Source organism: Sebastes fasciatus, chromosome 1, assembly GCF_043250625.1.
Source record: "Sebastes fasciatus isolate fSebFas1 chromosome 1, fSebFas1.pri, whole genome shotgun sequence".
Classification (NCBI taxonomy): domain Eukaryota; kingdom Metazoa; phylum Chordata; class Actinopteri; order Perciformes; family Sebastidae; genus Sebastes; species Sebastes fasciatus.
In genome coordinates this window covers 39,286,886-39,305,662 of record NC_133795.1, presented here as the reverse complement: position 1 = coordinate 39,305,662, position 18,777 = coordinate 39,286,886, and the positions used below count along the sequence as shown (strand labels likewise).

The 18,777-nt window shown below is 43.2% G+C and overlaps 1 protein-coding gene across 3 annotated transcripts in view; it reads left to right on the top strand.

The window, feature by feature from the left end:
- LOC141775169 (receptor-type tyrosine-protein phosphatase gamma-like) overlaps nt 1-18,777 on the top strand; it is a 457,885-nt gene that overhangs the window by 134,083 nt on the left and 305,025 nt on the right. The gene's annotated exons all lie outside the window — the stretch shown is intronic.

Here is an 18,777-nt window from a genome sequence, read left to right as displayed (position 1 = left end):
ACGATCATTATTTTAGGTTTCAGAGCAGCAGAGGAGCTTGTGAAATGTGAATGTCCATTTGTTATCATAGTGTATACGGAGAACTGGAGGCTTCAGAGAAAGTGAGCCCTCTCTCTCTCCGCCGGCTGAGCCAAACTGGCCTGCTCTTCTGGATATCATTTATCCTCTGTGTCTGACATGACAGCCACGATGACGAGACAAGTGCCCCATCACTCACCGATTAGGGCTCCAAAAAACCCAGGGCGCATGAGCGTGGATGTGTGTGTGTGTGTTTTCTGCTTGTGTGTGTGTGTGGGGGGGTGCTGGGGCAACCTGAATCAGGCTAAGGTCAATGAGTGTTTGAGGCCGTCCTCTCTCCATCTCGTCCGTTCTTTTCTTCCAATTCCTTCGTCTGTCCACATCCTAATCCATCTGCTGTGTGTGTGTGTGTGTGTGTGTGTGTGTGTTACCATGGCACCATCAAACCAACCCATTTCCCCCTCTCTTTTCATTGCCACACTGAGGTGAGCACACACACACACACACACACACACACACACACACACACACACACACACACACACACACCACAATCACCTTTTAATTCCCTTTGATGTATTACTCTGGCAGGAACCAATTTTAGCACCCAGAATTGGGCCTTAAATCACCAAATCACCTCCTTTCACCCATCCAGCCATCTATCAACCTGCTTCAGATGAGAAAAAAAACACACTGATATATCAGCAATGTAAATAAATGAGTGTACGCTGCAGTGGCTGGCATAAATATTGTATCGACAGGGATTGAAGGATTTGTTTCAGCATTGATGGATGACAGCTCTGTTGCTGCCAAAACATGAAGCTTTTTTTTGCTGCCAGCAGACTTTGAAGTGTGTGCGTGTGTGTGTGTGTGATGAATGCATGCCTATATGTGCATCTTTTAAGAAGCTTATTTCCCCCCATGTGTGGGACTGGGTTTAGATTTTCCTAGTACAACAGGGTTGTCACATGTTCCTTGTAAATCAGGAAAACCTGGAATCTTAATACAGCTTTACGGACCACCTCAAGAAGTCTTGGACAAATTCTAAAGATGCAAAGATATCAAGATGAAACTTTCTTTTTAAAATACAAACAGTACAATCATGGTGATCTCATGAGCTGTTTTCAAAATGCAGTTTTTTTGCCTTATGTCCTGACAGCAGCTGCCAGCTGAAATTCATGTTACAATATCTTGGCCAAATTGATGTTAGCATGGAACATTACCTTGAAAATCACTGAAAAACATCAGAAATGCATGAGGCAAGACTGAGCATACTTTGACTAAAGAGTTTCCACAGAGTACAAATGTGTAAAAATGTAAGCCTTCCTCTGAAAACTACAGTTTCTTATAACTCGGATGTTACTTTTGCCATCAGTTCTATCAGTCGTGATGACATTGTTATCTCCAAAGCAATTGCTGAAATCTCAGAATGCTAAAACTGTGTGTAACGGGGCAACAAACAGCAATGAGACAATCAGACAGACTGAAAACAAACCAAATCTGTAAAGTCTATTTTTCCTTTCCTTTCTCTTTTTTCTATTCATACTAACAAAATAGATTTCATTTAGTCTAAACCCAAATGTCCACACTTGGACCACATCATGGACTTTTTTCCTGTCTCCTATAAATTTGCTAATTCGTTTTGGCGGTTATGTTTTGAGGCAAAATGTAACTGCTTCTTGATATATGTTCTTAAAACAACATAAGATTTTATTTTTTGATGTGGGCAGGTCAACATTTCAAGAAGAATAACTTCTTCGAGGTATTACCACATTTTGCAAGGGCCCAGTCTGCTAGTCCAGAAGGTAGACATTTGGATTCAGCCAAAGACTTCTTACATGTGCGATGTAGTTTTGTAGTCTGCCATTTAAAAAAAAATCTGGTTAAAAATAATTGCGGTCGCTATTGGTGGTAGCTTGGCTTATAAAAAAAATGGCGGGTTTGTGCAGGATGTCCTGTGACGCACTGGTGATGATTCTAGTATCGGCTCAGCTCGCTGGGAACCTCAACGTGGTGCCAAAAAAGGTACCAGGTACTAGTCACAACTTTTGCTAATGGAAAAGAAAAAAAGAATGAGTGGAGTTGATTAGAGCCGTGCCATGCTGTGCCGTGCAGTACAAATGTGGCATTATATACACATTAAATGACTTCAATTCAACATTTTCCTTTAAAAGGCAGCTACTGGGAACAATATACCTTTGACACACACACACACACACACACACACACACACACACACACACACACACACACATTGACTCATGGGTTTTCCCATTCCTAATTACAGTTTGCTTGTTGCCATGTTCTGATGTGTCCTGCTTCACTCTCTGATTAGTGTTGACCACAGTTGACTAGAGAACTACCTACTGGGTTCTTTTGGAATGTTTTTTTGTTGTGGAGGTTTATTAGTGAAAAGTCCCTCAACACAAACTAAACAACGTTTGAGTGGTATGCGGGGACAGATTCTAAAGAGCCAGGTTTAAAGTTAGGGTCGGTAATCTTGAGTATCTAGCGCTCGATTTTTAAATAGCACCAACCTATAAACCAGCCCAGTGTTGCCAACTGTCCTCCAGTGAAAGCAGCTGTAACAGCACTAGAGCTCCAAAAGTCCCTAAATCTAGAGAGGGAGTCACCGGGTCATCAACACTAACAGTCCGTTTCTTCAGGCGTCCCTCCAAAGACGCTCCTGGGCCCGGACTGGCCATCGGGAGCATCAGGTGAATTCCCAGTGATCTGGCCCAGCTGATTGGCCCAGAGTGCCAGGCCAGTGTTAATATAATGTATAATGTAATGGGTAAATCAAAGTGAAAATGACATGAGGCAGATAGAGTCACTCAGAACTATAGACCGTCAGCCCCCCCCTCCCACCTGCTTTAACCTGATGGTATAATATCTGTCTGTCATCACTGATTGGTCGCATTATGCATTAACGCAATGCTCATTCAGTGTGTGGAAAGGGCGTGGCCGAGCATGGAGAAAAACTGGATTTCCCATGCTCTGTGAGTGTGACTCGGCTCTTGTGTTTATGATTACATAGAATAGTTTACTAGAACACAGTGGTTGAAGAAGTATTCAGATCTTAAAGTATCAGCATTCAAATATACTTAAAGTACCAAAATTAAAAGTCGCCTACTCATTATGAAGAATGGCCCATTTAAGAATCATAGTTATATATTAGGGCGGTCAACGAGGTAATAACACATTAATTACAGGTTAATAAAGCGTTAATAACACATTAACAACGCTTACTTCTTCAACCACTTTGCTCTAGTAAACAATTTAATCCTGAACACACTGGTTGTTTGTAACGCGTTAATGCAAAATCGTTTTCAAAGGTTGTATCAGGCTCAGTTTTAAAGTTAAAGAGTGAAGATACTGGTATCATATATAACTAGTAAACCTAATGAATCCATCGGTACCAACCATGCCATACTAACTTGTCATGAAGGAGGTAAAATAACGCTACGGAGTTGCGTTAATTTTGACCAGGAAAAACGGTCATGGCCATTTTCAAAGGGGTCACTTGACCTCTGACCTCCAGATATGTAAATGAAAATGGGTTCTATGGGTACAGACATGCCCACTTTATGATAATCAGCTTTAAATATTTTTTCCAGAATCTTCCTTAACAGAAAGAGCGTTTGTGTGTGAGGTACTGATGTTATGTAGCAAAGGGGATGGGATGGAGGCCATAGCAGAAGAAAAGAGAGAAGGATGAGGTATGGTTTCATTTTTGCAATTAAAAAGTTAAGGAAATTGTCAGATACTAATAAAGTCTGTTATATTATTCAATAAAAGACAAAACTGAGCTCACTGAAATGTATTTCAAAGGTGCAGTCTAACAGGGTGATGCTTCACTCTCAGGTTAAATCCAGTGACATTTCTCTCAGTTGGAGTTTGCATGTGAGCGATACAAACTGCCAAAACTGGGATCGAGCTGCTTTGAAGCTAGAAAGCAAATTAAACTCTTTTACTCGCTCAAATCTAAAGACCCGGTTCCTCTGGAGGCTGCGAACATCGATCACACTCAGCACTCCGTCCTCCCCGCTCTCTAAACTCGTTCTGCTCTCAAGAATATGTCCCTGCAACGCTGTCAAATATCAACTTGTAAATCTTTTTTTTTAGTTTGAATTTGTTTTGTGCTCTTTTTGTTGTTAATGAACTTCAGCAGACTTTGCTCTTCAGAGCACAGCGTGGGTATGTGAGGGTGCGCATGACTGCGCCTTCTTCTGCTACATCATGCCGGGAATCAAAGGAGTTGGTGCTAATTGAGGGTCTAATGAGTATATCTGAAGAGCTATTGATGTGCCCTAAGTCTTGACTCATAGTGTGTGTGTGTGTGTGTGTGAGTGTACTGGGTGATCCTCTTTGATTAAAAGAAAGCAGCCTGTGCTTTAAAAGCTCTGACATGTATCAAAGCCTTCGGTCCAATAATTTCATCCACAGTTTTTCTTCAAACACGTGAACAACAGGCAGCAGTGGAAAGTAACGAAGCACATTTACTCAGTACTTTACTCATGGGATGAGGCTGGTGATGAACAAGGCCACTGTAGTTTATTTTGAGTCAGCTCCGTAATGTATCATCCTACTACTAGACCATTCTCACCAGAGCACCAAATGTATGGCCCTGTTCAAACTTGGTAATAACATGCGTCCTCAGTGATCCGATCACAAGTGGACAGCTTTAAGTACATGTGTGAACGCACTCATTGAGGACACATTAAGATCCGCCGCTACAATAGCCTTTTATTTTGATGTTAATACAATGTACCAGAATTAACGAATATGTAGGATATTACTACTGACGTTCATGTAATATTACGTCACAACGTCTGCTGTATTAGTCGTGTGTTTACTACGTGTTTATTAGCATATGGAGCGGGGAAGTGAGATCGGATCACAAGTGGCCATTGAAGACGCATGTGGAGACGCATTCTAATGTCAGGTGTAAACAGACGTACTTAAAGGTCCCATATTGTAAAAAGTGAGATTTTCATGTCTTTTATATTATAAAGCAGGTTTAAGTGATATATAAATACTGTGAAAGTATCAAAACACTCAATTCATGGAGAAATACACACAGCCCGTATTCAGAAACAGTGCATTTGAAACAAACCGTTAGGATTTCGGTCCATTTGTGATGTCACAAGTCTACAATATTTAGACCATTACACAGTTTTAAACGTAAACATTCTAAATGTGTCCCAGTTTATTTCCTGTTGCAGTGTATGTGAACGATATTAGCTGACAGGATGTAAACATGGACCAAAGCTATTGCCAACAACGCAATTCCGTTGAAATGCGCTAAAACGGAGCGTTTCAGATGGAGGGTGCATACAGGTATATTCAGACAGAGAGTATGAGAAAAATAATGTGTTTTTTTAACATTAAAGCATGTAAACATGTTCTAGAAGAAACCCAAAATACAAGTATGAACCAGAAAATGAGCATGATATGGGACCTTTAAAGCTGTCCACTTGTGATCCGATCACTGAGGATGCATGGTAATACCAGGTCTGAACAGGGCCTATAATAATCTGCAGTTGAAAATAGTTCTAAACCAGCACACTGTTTACTTCTGTTTGAGTAACATTTGCTAAAAACGACAGTGACTAATATGTTTTAGGAAATTACTGAGCCTTTTTTCTATGAAACTACTTTTAGTGCACAACCTGTCAGCAGAAAACGCTGTTCTTTCTACTCCTCTACTGCAATTATTTGGCAGCTGTTGTTAAACGGTGAATGGACTTGCATTTATGTAGCGCCTTTCTAGTCCTCTGACCACTCAAAGTGCTTTACAGCTTTATACTTCTTACTTGTTTTCTATTGTCTTGAGCTTGTCACATTCTCACCTATTAAGTCTAGTCAGGTCTGCAAATTATAATGTTTTATATTCTACTATGATTAATAGTAATATGGTAGAATTTCTTTACACCTACACACACACACAGAGACTGACAGAAGTGAAGAGAGACTGAAACGAGGTAAATCATGTCCTTGACTGACAGACTGCTCCTTGTATGTTTTAGATATTACGGGATGCTGAACATCAGATAATGATTTTTACCTCCACAAAAATGGATGTATCGCGTTCTGGAAATGTGCCAACTGCTTGCATTTGCTTTCCCTCTCTTCCCCCCTGCGTGTTGTCTATTGATTAATTAATAGTGAGCGATCCTTCATCTTTAAGGGCTGTAATTACACTCGGGAGCAACACAAGGACAGGGGGGTCGCTGTCATACACGTGCACTTCTTCAAACACACTTCAGGGAGGGGATGTGTGTTTGTTTTCCTACTCGGCCCAATCGACTAGAGCCCATTTTACTCCCGCAGATGACCCAACTGTAGTCGCCGTATGCCGTAATAGGGGAGTGAATGGGGATCCTGGATCATCCCCTGAGCATGCAGAGCAAATTAACTTCATCCCTACATAGCTAATCCGCCATGGAATTAGGATTTTAGCCCTCTCATCTCCACTGAACAGGATTCAGTGGAGATGCCAAAGGAGCATCCCTGCAGAGCTGCTGTTGGCTAACGCCAAGTTACACCACACGCTCAGTCGTATGAATCACTTTCAAGCGTCTGCACATCAGGATCTAATCTAAATACTCGTTCACACGCCAATGGCTCAGCCCATTGCACTAGTTCCACTCGATACCAGCACATCTTGATAGCATGCGCTGCCCTCTTGTGGCCTAAGAGCTGCTCAATTCCTAATACTTGACAACCCCCCAAAAGCAAAACGTTTGATACCTTTACAGGTAATGTAATGTGAGCATTTGTGAGAAGGTGGATCCAAAAGGATGTCAAGCAGCTTCCAGGCGTCGCCAAATAGATAGAGCCAGAGCAACGCGACCTCCTCTCCACGCCAGATAGGTAGAGTCAAAGCAACACAACCTCCTCTCCACACCAGATAGATAGAGCCAGGGCAACACAACCTCCTCTCCACACCAGATAGATAGATCCAGAGCAACACAACCTCCTCTCCACGCCAGATAGATAAAGCCAGAGTAACACAACCTCCTCTCCATGCCAGATAGGTAGAGGCAGAGCAACACGACCTCCTCTCCACGCCAGATAGGTAGAGACAGAGCAACATGACCTGCTCTCCACGCCAGATAGATAGATCCAGAGCAACACAACCTCCTCTCCACGCCGAATAGATAGAGCCAGAGCAACACAGCCTCCTCTCCACACCAGATAGATAGATCCAGAGCAACACAACCTCCTCTCCACACCAGATAGATAGAGCCAGAGTAACACAACCTCCTCTCCATGCCAGATAGGTGGAGCCAGAGCAACACGACCTCCTCTCCACGCCAGATAGATAGTCGATCCCCGGTTCCTAGTGTCTGCATGTCGAAGTGTGCCAAGTTGCTTAGAATGGGTCAATGCAGAGGTCAAATGTCATGTTTGTATGGATATGAGGATTGTAATACAGTAAATATATGATATATTGCTCCTTTAATCAGAGCAGAGAAACCAATATGCCCAGTCCATGCTGCAGGGTGTGCTCTACGCCACACACACAGTGCATTTGATTCCATTGCATCAGCAGATGAAGTGGATTGGTTCTGCTCAGGGCCCGTGGTTTCTCATGATCAAAGTCCATCTAAAGCTCTTTGCTGGTGTCTGTCTTCAATTGATCCTGCTTGCCACTGTGGGATCAGTTAAATCGAAACATCATAAAAACATCACACATGGCACTGCCGCTCGCCAAGCGGCTACACCGCTGAGCCATTTTCATTTGGTATAAGGATTAGGTTTGGTGTTGATGAGAGTCACATAGTTTTCTAGTCAATACAGAGCACCTTAGCAAGTGGTCCTAGCAGAGGTGAGAGCAAAGTAAAAGGATTTTGCTTTTGATTATTCAGAGTAATTTAGAGAAACAAGAAGATGCAATTACACCCTGAGAAATATCCAGTGCTATTCTGCGCAAACTAATAATTAACTCAGTCAGACAAAACTTAATTTTTTTTTTACAGTTTGTACCAAACAATGTAGAGTTCTAGTTAAGGTAAAGAATTGAAAGGTTGGTGTAAATGAAGGAAGAGAGAGAGCGATTGCCGAGCTTATGATGACTGCTACCCTCATTATCTGATATGCAAATAACATACATATGTGTAAATAGTATTCTAGTGAATACTACAAAATGTGTTTGCCTGCTCTGATTGTGATCCTGCGAGGGAAACAGACATTATTTTGTTAATGTTGTTGTGAAGCTGCCTGCCAAGCCAGCTGGTCTGTGGAAGGTAGCCATGTGTTTGATGGTGATTTGGTCGAATGTTGATGTTTGAATTGTATCACACCTTTTTGAAATGTTTCATAAATTATGATCCCTCTTGGAAAGCAGATATTTCTGCTTTTATGCTTGTTGTGCTTTTTTATTCCACATCACTGCATTTGTATCAGTTTGTCATGTCAGCTGTAGTCTGTAGTATCCCCTTTTTGCAGGGTGGCTGTGGGTCAGGGGGGGAGCGGGTTGAGTTCGATCCCCGGCTTCTAACATTGGCTACATGCCAATGTATATGCCAGTTACTTCTGTCGATGTTTTATCTCGTTCTGCTCTCGTATCAGGCTTGCCAAATGCAACTGGCAGCTCATGTGTGAGAGACACAAACGTGTAACCTGACCCACCAGATGTTTGTTCCACACAACCATCTGAGAATCCGTCATTGGAAACCGGCGGGATCTCTCAAATAATATTTGACAAGTGATTAAATGAACCATCTGTCAATCAAACTCTTGCTGAAGTCAGTCGGGAGAAGAGCGTAAACATCTTTTCCATCTAGAAAAGCCTTCAATGGCGTTCTTAGCTCTTCTTTCGATGTAGAAATACTCTCCAGAACTGATGCTAAGCTACGCTAACCTCTTCAGGACGCTGATTGGTCCGTGGTCGTGGACATTACTCGAAGCCCGACAAGATGGATTTTCGTGTGAAATCGTGCAATCGGGAGAATCCAGCCGTCGTGCGAGGCAAACAAACATGGGGCTATGGTTAGCTAGTGTTCTGCTTTTTATACCACAATCAGGGAGGTCAGCTTACGTAATGGACCTTAGAGTCTTGCCTGTTTTGTAACAGTCAGGGAGGAGCAAGAGAATTTCAACCAAACCTTTAAATCCAAGCAGACACATAAAAGCAAGCAGTTTTTATACACAATCTGTGTTTTGTAGCGTAGTTGGAGTTCCTCTTTAAAGTCAGTGATGGCTTCCTCTTTAAACTCCATGTGGGTGTTGGTATTGTGGGTGACTCCAGCTTCCCTCGAGTGCTCGCTTGATGCTGTTTAGACCGTAAAAACTCCTCTATTGAATTTGATAAAGTCAGGTAAATCCAAAGTAGCCCAGTTGCAATAGCAAGCTCATTTTCTATTGACGCTGCCTGCCGTGGCTGTAAACGAAGCTTGATTAAAACCTGCAGACACCTGAAACCATCGCTCATCACCCCGAGCCTGCATACATTACACATAAAGTGGCAGATTAGCTCAACACAGACACAAACACGTGTGGCAGAGGAACCAAAAAACACACAGTAAATCTCTTCCAGAGGCTCAGGGCAGATTATTGTGCTTTCTAAAATTCACACACCGGCCAGCTTTATTGGTTCGCGGCCTGTTTAATATGCTCGACAACAGCTTCCACGTGACGGCGGTGTATATACCCTGAGACAAGCGGCTTAGCACTGACATGGACAAACAACGCCTAAAGACACACAGGCAGAGCTAGAGTAGGTTAGAGGTGGGCTAGAAGCGAGAGACACAGAGAGGCAGTGTGTGTTTACATAGTGAATGAACCTAGTGGATCATGACTGGAGGAAGAGAGGGTGAAAGTGACGGATGAAGAGCCCAGAGAAAAGAGAGGGATGCCTTTGAAGAGCAGCAAAGGAGATGGAGAGATTGAAAGGAGAGGAAAAAAGGGAGGAAGAGAGAGGGCATGATGGTCGTAAAGGGCTGCACTGCAAAAGACGCTCCATCTTAATTTTGGTTTATTACAGTTCATCATTCATATTCGTCATAACGATAATGTACTCACCAAGTTAATAGCTGAGATCTGCAGGAACACGGCGACATTAAAATAGAAAAGTCCAATGGGGCAAGTAGTCACACGATCATACAGGTTAGAAACAAACAGCCACATTAGTTTAACTTAGTTGAAAGACAAAATGAAGACAAGCAGTAAAACATTGTAAATGAATAATATGTTAGACTGATTAAATAATCCCTCTGAATCATCTCTAGCAGTGTGTGGTGGAGACCCTGCAGCCCTCTAGTTCCCTCTTTTCTTCTTATGTTGCTGCGTTCAAGACGTTTCTGGACGTCAACAATAACATGTATTTCTCTGATTCATTGCTTTGTTCTCACTAACGCCGCTCCCTCTCTTCATTCACTCTAGAGCGCCGATCCCTTTCTTCATTCACTCTATAGCTCGCTCCACCATCGCTGCTCTCTCTCTCTGTTTGATTATTGTACCTATTTCCAGTAGAAATTAATCTTCCTAGAAATTACAGTCAGTATCTTGAAACCACAAAGACTAAGCTAGGTATCCCCAAAAACAGTGACATAGGTTTAGATTGCCCCGGACACCCACGCTCCAACTCGCCCTTAAACATCAAAAGAATGACATATCCAGTAACACTAACATACAGTTTATATACACATAACACAGATATTCCCAAAACACATTCTGGTCTGGAAGCTTCACCCACAGCTCTTGCAACCCGGACGAGCCTCACCAAGTCCCCTCTACCTTCACAGTATAAACACATACAATACAATTAGCCTCACGCCGCAAGGCAGTCGTAACCTTACAGTCATTTAGATATCTTCCAGACAGGCTAGCTTGACATGGTTGGTACCAAGGGATTCCTTAGGTAAATCTAGTTTTACGTGATATCAGTATATTCCCAATACCTTGAAAACTGAGCCCGCTTCAACCTCCGAAAGACAGAATAGCGGCCGGGCCCCGCCGGCAGGCCTGCGGCATTTTAAAGGTTAAAATAATCTCCTGCTGCTATTTAAGAAAAGATTAGTAAAACTCCGTAACGAAATGATGTAAGCTGGAGATATTTTGCATTGCAGATTTTCTCGGATGGATTGGTTGAGAAGGAGGAAGGGTGAGAGAGACAGAGAGAGAATGTGTGTGTGTGCGTGTAAGTGTGAGAGAGATCGAGACATCTAGACTGTTTATCTGTGTGTGTGTGTGTGTGTGTGTGTGTGTTTGTGTGTGTGTGTCAGCTGGTGGGCTATCAGCTGCAGCTGTGTTATCAGCCTTATCTCCATGCCGGCCTGGATGGATGCTGCTACTTGGAGCCTGTTTGCTGCTGCTGCACGTGTTTAGCTGTGTGTAATTGAAAATGGGGGTGTGTGTGTGGGTAAAGGGGGGGGGGTTAGGGTCTGGTTTATTATCGGCTTATTGGACAGTAGAAGACTGAGGCGATTGATCACCATGCAGGTAAAAAATGATCTGTCCAGGCAGTGGAGGCATTGATTGTCCCAGAACAAGTGGTGGTGTGGTGTTGAGCTGCGCAGAAAAAGTCAGAAGAAAGCGTTGGAAAAAGATGCAATCTCTCTCTCTCTCTCTCTCTCTCTCTCTCTCTCTCTCTGAAGATAGGCGTCGAGCGGCTTCCTCTGAAGATCCAACAGAATAGCTGAGGATATACGGCAATTGATTCAGTTTGGCCCCTCAGCTCGGCTCTAAGTGGGAGGGCATCCACTGTCTTTGAAAATAAAGAAAGAAAGGTTAAATCTGTGTTCTTGCGTAACCCTGGACTGAGCAGGCATTTACAGTAATGGTAATGTATGGAAGCAATTTGAATAATCTGCCGTCATGGTCACCATCTCAACCTCTCGCACCACCATCATGAAAATACCAATCGAGGGAAAACCTTTTAGAAGAAGGCTGTTCAGTTCAGTTCCAGACACTTGGAGAAGTTCAGGAGGCTCATGGTGGACCAACACCTTATTATTTACTGTCATGTGTCACCCATTTGTACCTCTAGTATAACAGTGGCTATCGGATCCGTGGTTGAAATCGGCAGGACGAGAGCTAGTTTACAGGAGGTGCCATTGATTTACTTTATGATGCATTCAGTCTCTATCCAGTAAAAATGAGTATTGAGCGAAAGGTAAAATCTAACGTTATCATGATGCGTTCAAATGTAATCTTGTAAAATGTAGTTTTTGGTGAGAAACTTGAATAAATCCAGTTGTTTGAAGATGTTTTCACAGCAATATAAAATAGATGTTAGAGAGAGAATTATGGCCTGTTGAACTTCCCAACAAAAAACCTGTATGCAAACAGTAATAAAGGAGTATATAATTACATGGGATTCATTGTGTTACCTTTGGTTTTTACCAATGTTTTCATGCGTGATAAAGTCTGTATCACAAGGAATCTAATGATGGACTAATACATATGATAATAAACAGATAAAAATCAAAACAAATCCTCTTTCCCACCACAAATACTTGTGTACTGCACATATACAGCCTGTATCGCAGTAAGAAAGAGGAAACACTATAGTTACCTCCGCCAAAGGCCGAAGGCCTAGGAAGGAGGTTATGTTTTCACCAGCGTTGGTTTGTTTGTTGGTTTGTTTGTTTGGAGGATTACTCCAAAAGTCTGTGATGGATTTGAACGAAATCTTTTGGAGTGGTGGGATGTGGCACAATGAACAATCCATTCGATTTTGGTGGCGATCCAGATCATTATCCGGCTTCACGATTTTATTTTAGTAAGTCCGCTCAGCTTGTGCATTAATACCAAAGGCTTTAAGACATGCGCAGTGTCACTAATGACGCGTTCATGATGCGTAACCCTGCCTCTTTCCTTCTGCCTGTAGATTTGGCGTTTTTTCACATTAAACTCAGTGAAATTACAGTTGAGTTCAACCAAAGTACACTTGGTGATTGTTGGAACAGGTAAAAATGACGGTTTAGGTGAGGTTTACTTTGTTTGAAGTGCTTTACGATGCTCCGCTGCGTACAGCTGATCTCAACATAAATAAAAATACATGGATGATGGGGCAAGCTGAACGGAGAGGGGGGGCGGAGGTCTGCGCTCTCCGAGTGCCATTCTAGTTCAGTACTATATTCCTTTAAAGGATCCTGGAAAAATTACTTTTTAAACTGTATTTTTGTATGCTCCATGCCCCCAACAGAATTTGAATAATCTCAAACTACAGTGGACATACTTGATATTTTTTATGCTTGTGCTACAACTCTGTGTCCTGCAGCAACAACACGTTCCTCCTCTGCAGCACCGCTGCTATGTGCAAAACCCCGTTACCGTACAGACCTGCCCTACCCTACCCTTTCTAGCCCTCTATCTGCCTCTCACGGTGCACTGGCAAAGCCCTGATGAGGCTTGGCCCGTAAGTGTCTATTCTCCTCGTCTCATTGGTCAGAGACTCATTAATCCCCCCCACCCCTCCATCCCCAGTTATCTGCTGCAAAGTGAATTACACGAGTGCCTATTGATTTCTGTCCTTATGCCAGGCATGTTTAGAGAGTAAACCTATTGCTTTTCTCCCCAAGCGTTTCCATTGTGATGCTCGGGCCTGAGCGGAGGGGGGGCTAATTGGCCTCAGTCAAGATCACCTTGGCTGTCTGGGCTCAGCAGCCTCATGTCTGCAGGAAGAAAGGACAGGCAGAGAGATAGAGAGAGAGAAAGAAATAAATACAAAAAAAGAAATGATGCAGTGGGGATGGAGGGAATGAAAATATGTCCTCATTGTCTAACTGAAGCTTAAGTGTGTCCATTAAAGTGTAATGCCAGGGCCGCGGCCTCAGGAATATGCCAAACGTCTCATCTGCATCTGCTGAATATTTGTGGGGACTGCTAACACATTCAAATAGCAGGGGAAGCAGGGGCAGGGGACAGTAATTACTGCTCTGTACCAGGAAGGTAGGTGTGTGTGTGTGTGTGTGTGTGTGTGTGTGCTGAATGAGTTTCATGCTTCATTACTGAGGGGTGTTAAGGTAATAAGGCCCCTGACTGTCCATTGAGAGAACTCATCTCTTCTGGCAGTGAAATTAGCCCCACGTTGTTCTAGGGTTGCTCCTTTTCCCGTTGACTTCCACTGGTACGGAAGATTAAAGCCTCCCCAAGACGGCTATTAAGTGGACACAGGTGACCCTTCATAATCCCATAACAGTCCCTGTTTAATCAAATTTTAACCGACACTTGATCCCTTTGTTCACTTCTGAACTCAGAAAAGCACCGGTGCTAAGGGGCGGACCACCTCCATGCGGCAAGGAAACTTTAATTACATTAGAAAAGAGAACCTCTGCCTGAGTTTATTATGGTGACAGACAGTCTTTGGATGAATATACGTGAAGCCAAAAACCTGACATATATTTGTTCAATTACTCCCTATCCAACTGCTGTGTGTGTGTATATACAACTGGAAATCACCTAAGCAATAGGACTATCCGCACAAGGGCTTTCAAGGGGTGTGTCCTCCATCCTCCGAGGTACTTATCCTCAAGGGTCATAGAAGTATTGGATGGAATCATTTTAATTCCGTCGTAACACTCAGTCGGCCTTCGTACAGCGAGCCATCTCCGGATGACACAACTATCACTAGGGGAGGCTGAATGATTGTAATTATTACCTGAACAGCAATGTCACTGGAATTCCCCCAACCACCCAGCCCCAATTACCTAATGGGCTTCAGAGAAGTGTAGTCCTCCGGTCATTTTATGTGCCATCTCAGTAAATATGCGACAGGGCAAGGTAATTGCTGTCAGTTCAAAATGACTTGAACTCTGGTTTGATTTCTAGAACTAGTATACGTCAAGATGTTACCATCAAACCATAGAAAAACAACTGTTCCAACCTTAAAACCCGTTCTGAAACCGGTTACTACTTTTCCTCTTAGTGACTGATTCCAACCAAACTTGTCTTTTAAAACTCATAGCTTGCTTTTCTGGATGTTCAGCCCCCCCCTAAATAAGTAATCAACTACACTTTATGGGTAATCCAAATCAAGGATGGGCGGCTTTTACGATTAAATTTAAACAGTATTGGGCCAAAGTCACTCCTGGTCATATACGCAGTTTGAACTTTAAGGTTGGGGGTTCACCAAAACAAAATCTAGAGGGAACGTGATGTGTACGCCGCAGAGACGTCCAATGTATCGGGATGCGTGTAGCCTAAAGAAGGTGCACCAGATCAAGTCATGAAGTCATTGGCCATGCATGTCAAACATTAATCAGCACTAATGCATGTTAGTTGACATTCTTTGCCTGATGCTGTGACCTGTGTGAATGCGGGTTGATTTGAAGTCTCTAATTGTGACATATTAGTCAGAATTGATTGGAAAATAGGATCCAGGTTGACAACGGCTGCCAGCGGTAGAAGACGCCATTTGAGTATATCTATACGGTGCAACGGTAGCCTATATATAGGTAATGGAAGTAAATGCCACATACAAGAGAACTCCCTAAGCGTCATCCACGGAGGCCACATCATCATCACATCTGGAATATGTGATGAGCTCTGCATTATGGATGAGTCTCTCCGACTATGTAAAACGGTGCGCTTGGCTCTCTCGACTCTTGAGATCAACATTTGACAAACAGGAATTTAATTTAAATGGTCTGTCAAAATTGAATTTCCTAGTCTATTTTTGTCTAGAAATGATGTTTCTTTCAAAGAAATAACATCATCGGTTGCTGCTTTTTGAAAACATTGTGTGGTTTGCATATAATGTGCCACTCGGGATATAATGATCAAAGTAAAGGGCAAAACTGACAGCCATGGAGATGAGATTAATTCCTTCTGATTTATGTTGTCATGCAACAATCAGGTTTCCAAAGCAGCTATGAACACTGATTATATACTCGCTCATTCTACGATTGTTACCGTTATAAATTATTCAGTCAGTTCCCAGCATGTGGATGGGGCTAAATAGCTTTTTATCCAGTGGTCTTAATTAGTGGAGCAAAGGACGGGTCAGTTAATGAAGTTTTGTCCACATGTCTGGAGGGAAGCGTCTCCTGGTGTCATCTCATTAAGCGCGACCGCTGATCACTCACTGATCTGTCGGCGTCCGTCATCAAGAGTCTAAATTCTCCTTCCCTCTGAACAAATGCAAAGGTTAATGCTGCCTTCGCTTTCAGACGCTGACCGTCATGCTTTCCATCCACCTCGCTTGGTCACCGCGCACATCAGCAAACGCAGCCCTTCCATTATCCTTCCTCTCGCTCGCTAACGAGGTAATTAATAAGTCTGGAGTTAACGGGGCCGCGGTAGTCCGGGTCAATGCAACACATCAGTCGCGGGAGCCAGAGTAGGAAAGAAATGATTTTGTTTGTTTGTTTGGGTGATTGCTTGGTTGTGAAATGGTTCGCTCAGATAATCTTTCTATAGCACGTTTTATTATATTTCCAACATCCATCTATCCCGGTGATGGATGGCAATTATTACTTCTGCCCGTCATTTCCCTCACGTGGCCTGGAGTCCTCCTCCCATATTGATTTGTGAGAGAGGAGATCTGCTGCTGAAACTAAATGAGGAGATTGCAACAGGTGCAGAGTCAAGGGCTTTTTAATAGTCTCCTGATATGAAGGATCCTTGAAGAGCGTTAGTGACCTGGTGAGTGACAGGCTCTCAGAAACAAGAGGAAGCAGAGAGAGGCAAAAAAAGACAGAGCAGACCATAATTGAACTCAAACAGTGGTGAAGATTTATAGCCAGAAGCCCCGGACCTCTGAGTGGATGGTTATTACGAGGCAAACAGCCGAAAGTATTATCAAAATTAACATAAAGCCCTCTGCTCCTCAGGATGGGTTTAGTGCAGAGGTCAAATCCCAGGTATGTACCTGTATTTATTACACGGCTGCAGACCGTTGCTATGTATAACAGACCGTTGCTATGTATAACAGACCGTTGCTATGGGCGCAGTTCAGATGTCTGACTCTGGCAGACCTTTTTTGTGTCAAAATATTGATTTCTTAATTAAGTAGCTGTGTAATAAGCGGGATAATGTGCAGCTAGCGGGTCATTGTTGTGAAATAAACCCCGACAGGGCGATGCTTCACCGCGACGTCAAGCGAAGGATTCTTTCACAACAATGACCGGCTCACTGTACATTATACCTTACGTATGGATTGATTCTAATAAAGTTAAGTTTAAGTTACTTAGACAGGCAGATGGATAGATCGATCATTGTCCTCCACTGGGACAAAAAATATATATTTCTAAGCCAGCCATCATCCTTGTGGCCTCTAAAGGCTGCCATGTTCATTTATACACCCGAAAGCGCCAAAGTGTTGTCTGTTTCTCTGCCAGGCAGATGCAAATTTGTGTCAGCATTCACAGGAAAGCAGGACTTTTTGACAAAGTGGCACAATAATTGGCTTCATTTTGATCTATCAGCCTCCTCGAGGTGACGTTGGGGGGGAGGTCGTGAACCTCTTCTTCGGGTTGAGGCTGCCTTGTGCCGGTACCCCAAAGAGCTGTTATGTGGATGCCATGGCCAGTCCACTTAAACTTGAAATTCGATGAATTGGGCTTCAAACTTCATAGAATTATGCAGATTAGTTTTCAAGATACTGTTTCATGAAAGATTTATCCTTGACCTATAACGGTGGTACTAGACAGAAGGTCGTGGGGGGGTCACCACTGACTTTAAGAGCCAGGGAAAACCTACTCACGCTTGACATACTGTACACTATTATTTGTCAAGTACCAACAAACACCAGGCTTTCATCCAGGAGACCACCGTTCGTGTCCCGTGTTCACAACGTTCATTTTCACTGTACAAACGTAGTCGTTTTAAGCCCAACTATGTAGTTCTTTCCTAAACCTAACTAAGTGGCTTTGTTGCCTGTACCCTAAGCAAGTGTTTTTGTTTAATTCACAACATTAAGCACGTGTTTACTGCGACCGTAAAGCGATGCCGATACTGACAAAGCGTCAGTGTGTGACGAGTAGGGATGAGAATGATTTATAAAAATGTTGTTTTTTTATATTTGCTCCAATCTCGCCTACTTCAGCTTTAACTTCACTGACTGATAACTCACGGGACTGACGATACCGACGAGTGACACGAATGAACACAAATGATCCCGGCGGTCAAACTCACGCGAGTAACACGTTTGGTGTGAACGCAGCGTGAGAGCTTGACAGATCGTAGCAGCAAACACCAAATCAGACCTGACGTGATATAATCCTCAAAATGACCCTCGCCACTTTCACACAACTTAACACGCTTGTACTTTAATAATAATTGAAGCCATAATGATTTATTTCAGTCCAGACGAACCCCTTTTTCCACAAACAGAAAGGTGAGTGAACTGAGTTTAGGCAGGTTTACCCTCCACTACATCCCTGAATGTAAAGCAGGAAATGAGTGACTGGAGGGAAATAATAAGGAGCTGCAGAGGGAGATGGGGGGGTGATGTGGTGTTGGACAGGGTGTTGGCTGGCTGGCTGGCAGGAAAGACACAGAGGTGTATAGGAAAAGGAGTGTTATTTTGGCTCCTGTTGCAAAGACCTCTGGGAAAATCGGGTCTGCCTGACAGTGCTGTGAGAGCCATAAATCACCACAAGAGCACTCCTCCTCCTCCTCGCCGTGACCTAGAAGCGACCCCGGAGTCGCACACATTTCCAAACACTGAGCACATACACATACACACACACACACAACAGGAGGAGGTTGTGTGGGAGCCGGGGTGTCACACAGCAGCGGCCATGACACTGCACTATTACTCACACAATCCAATACGGATTAACTCACTGTGCCATTCACACATAT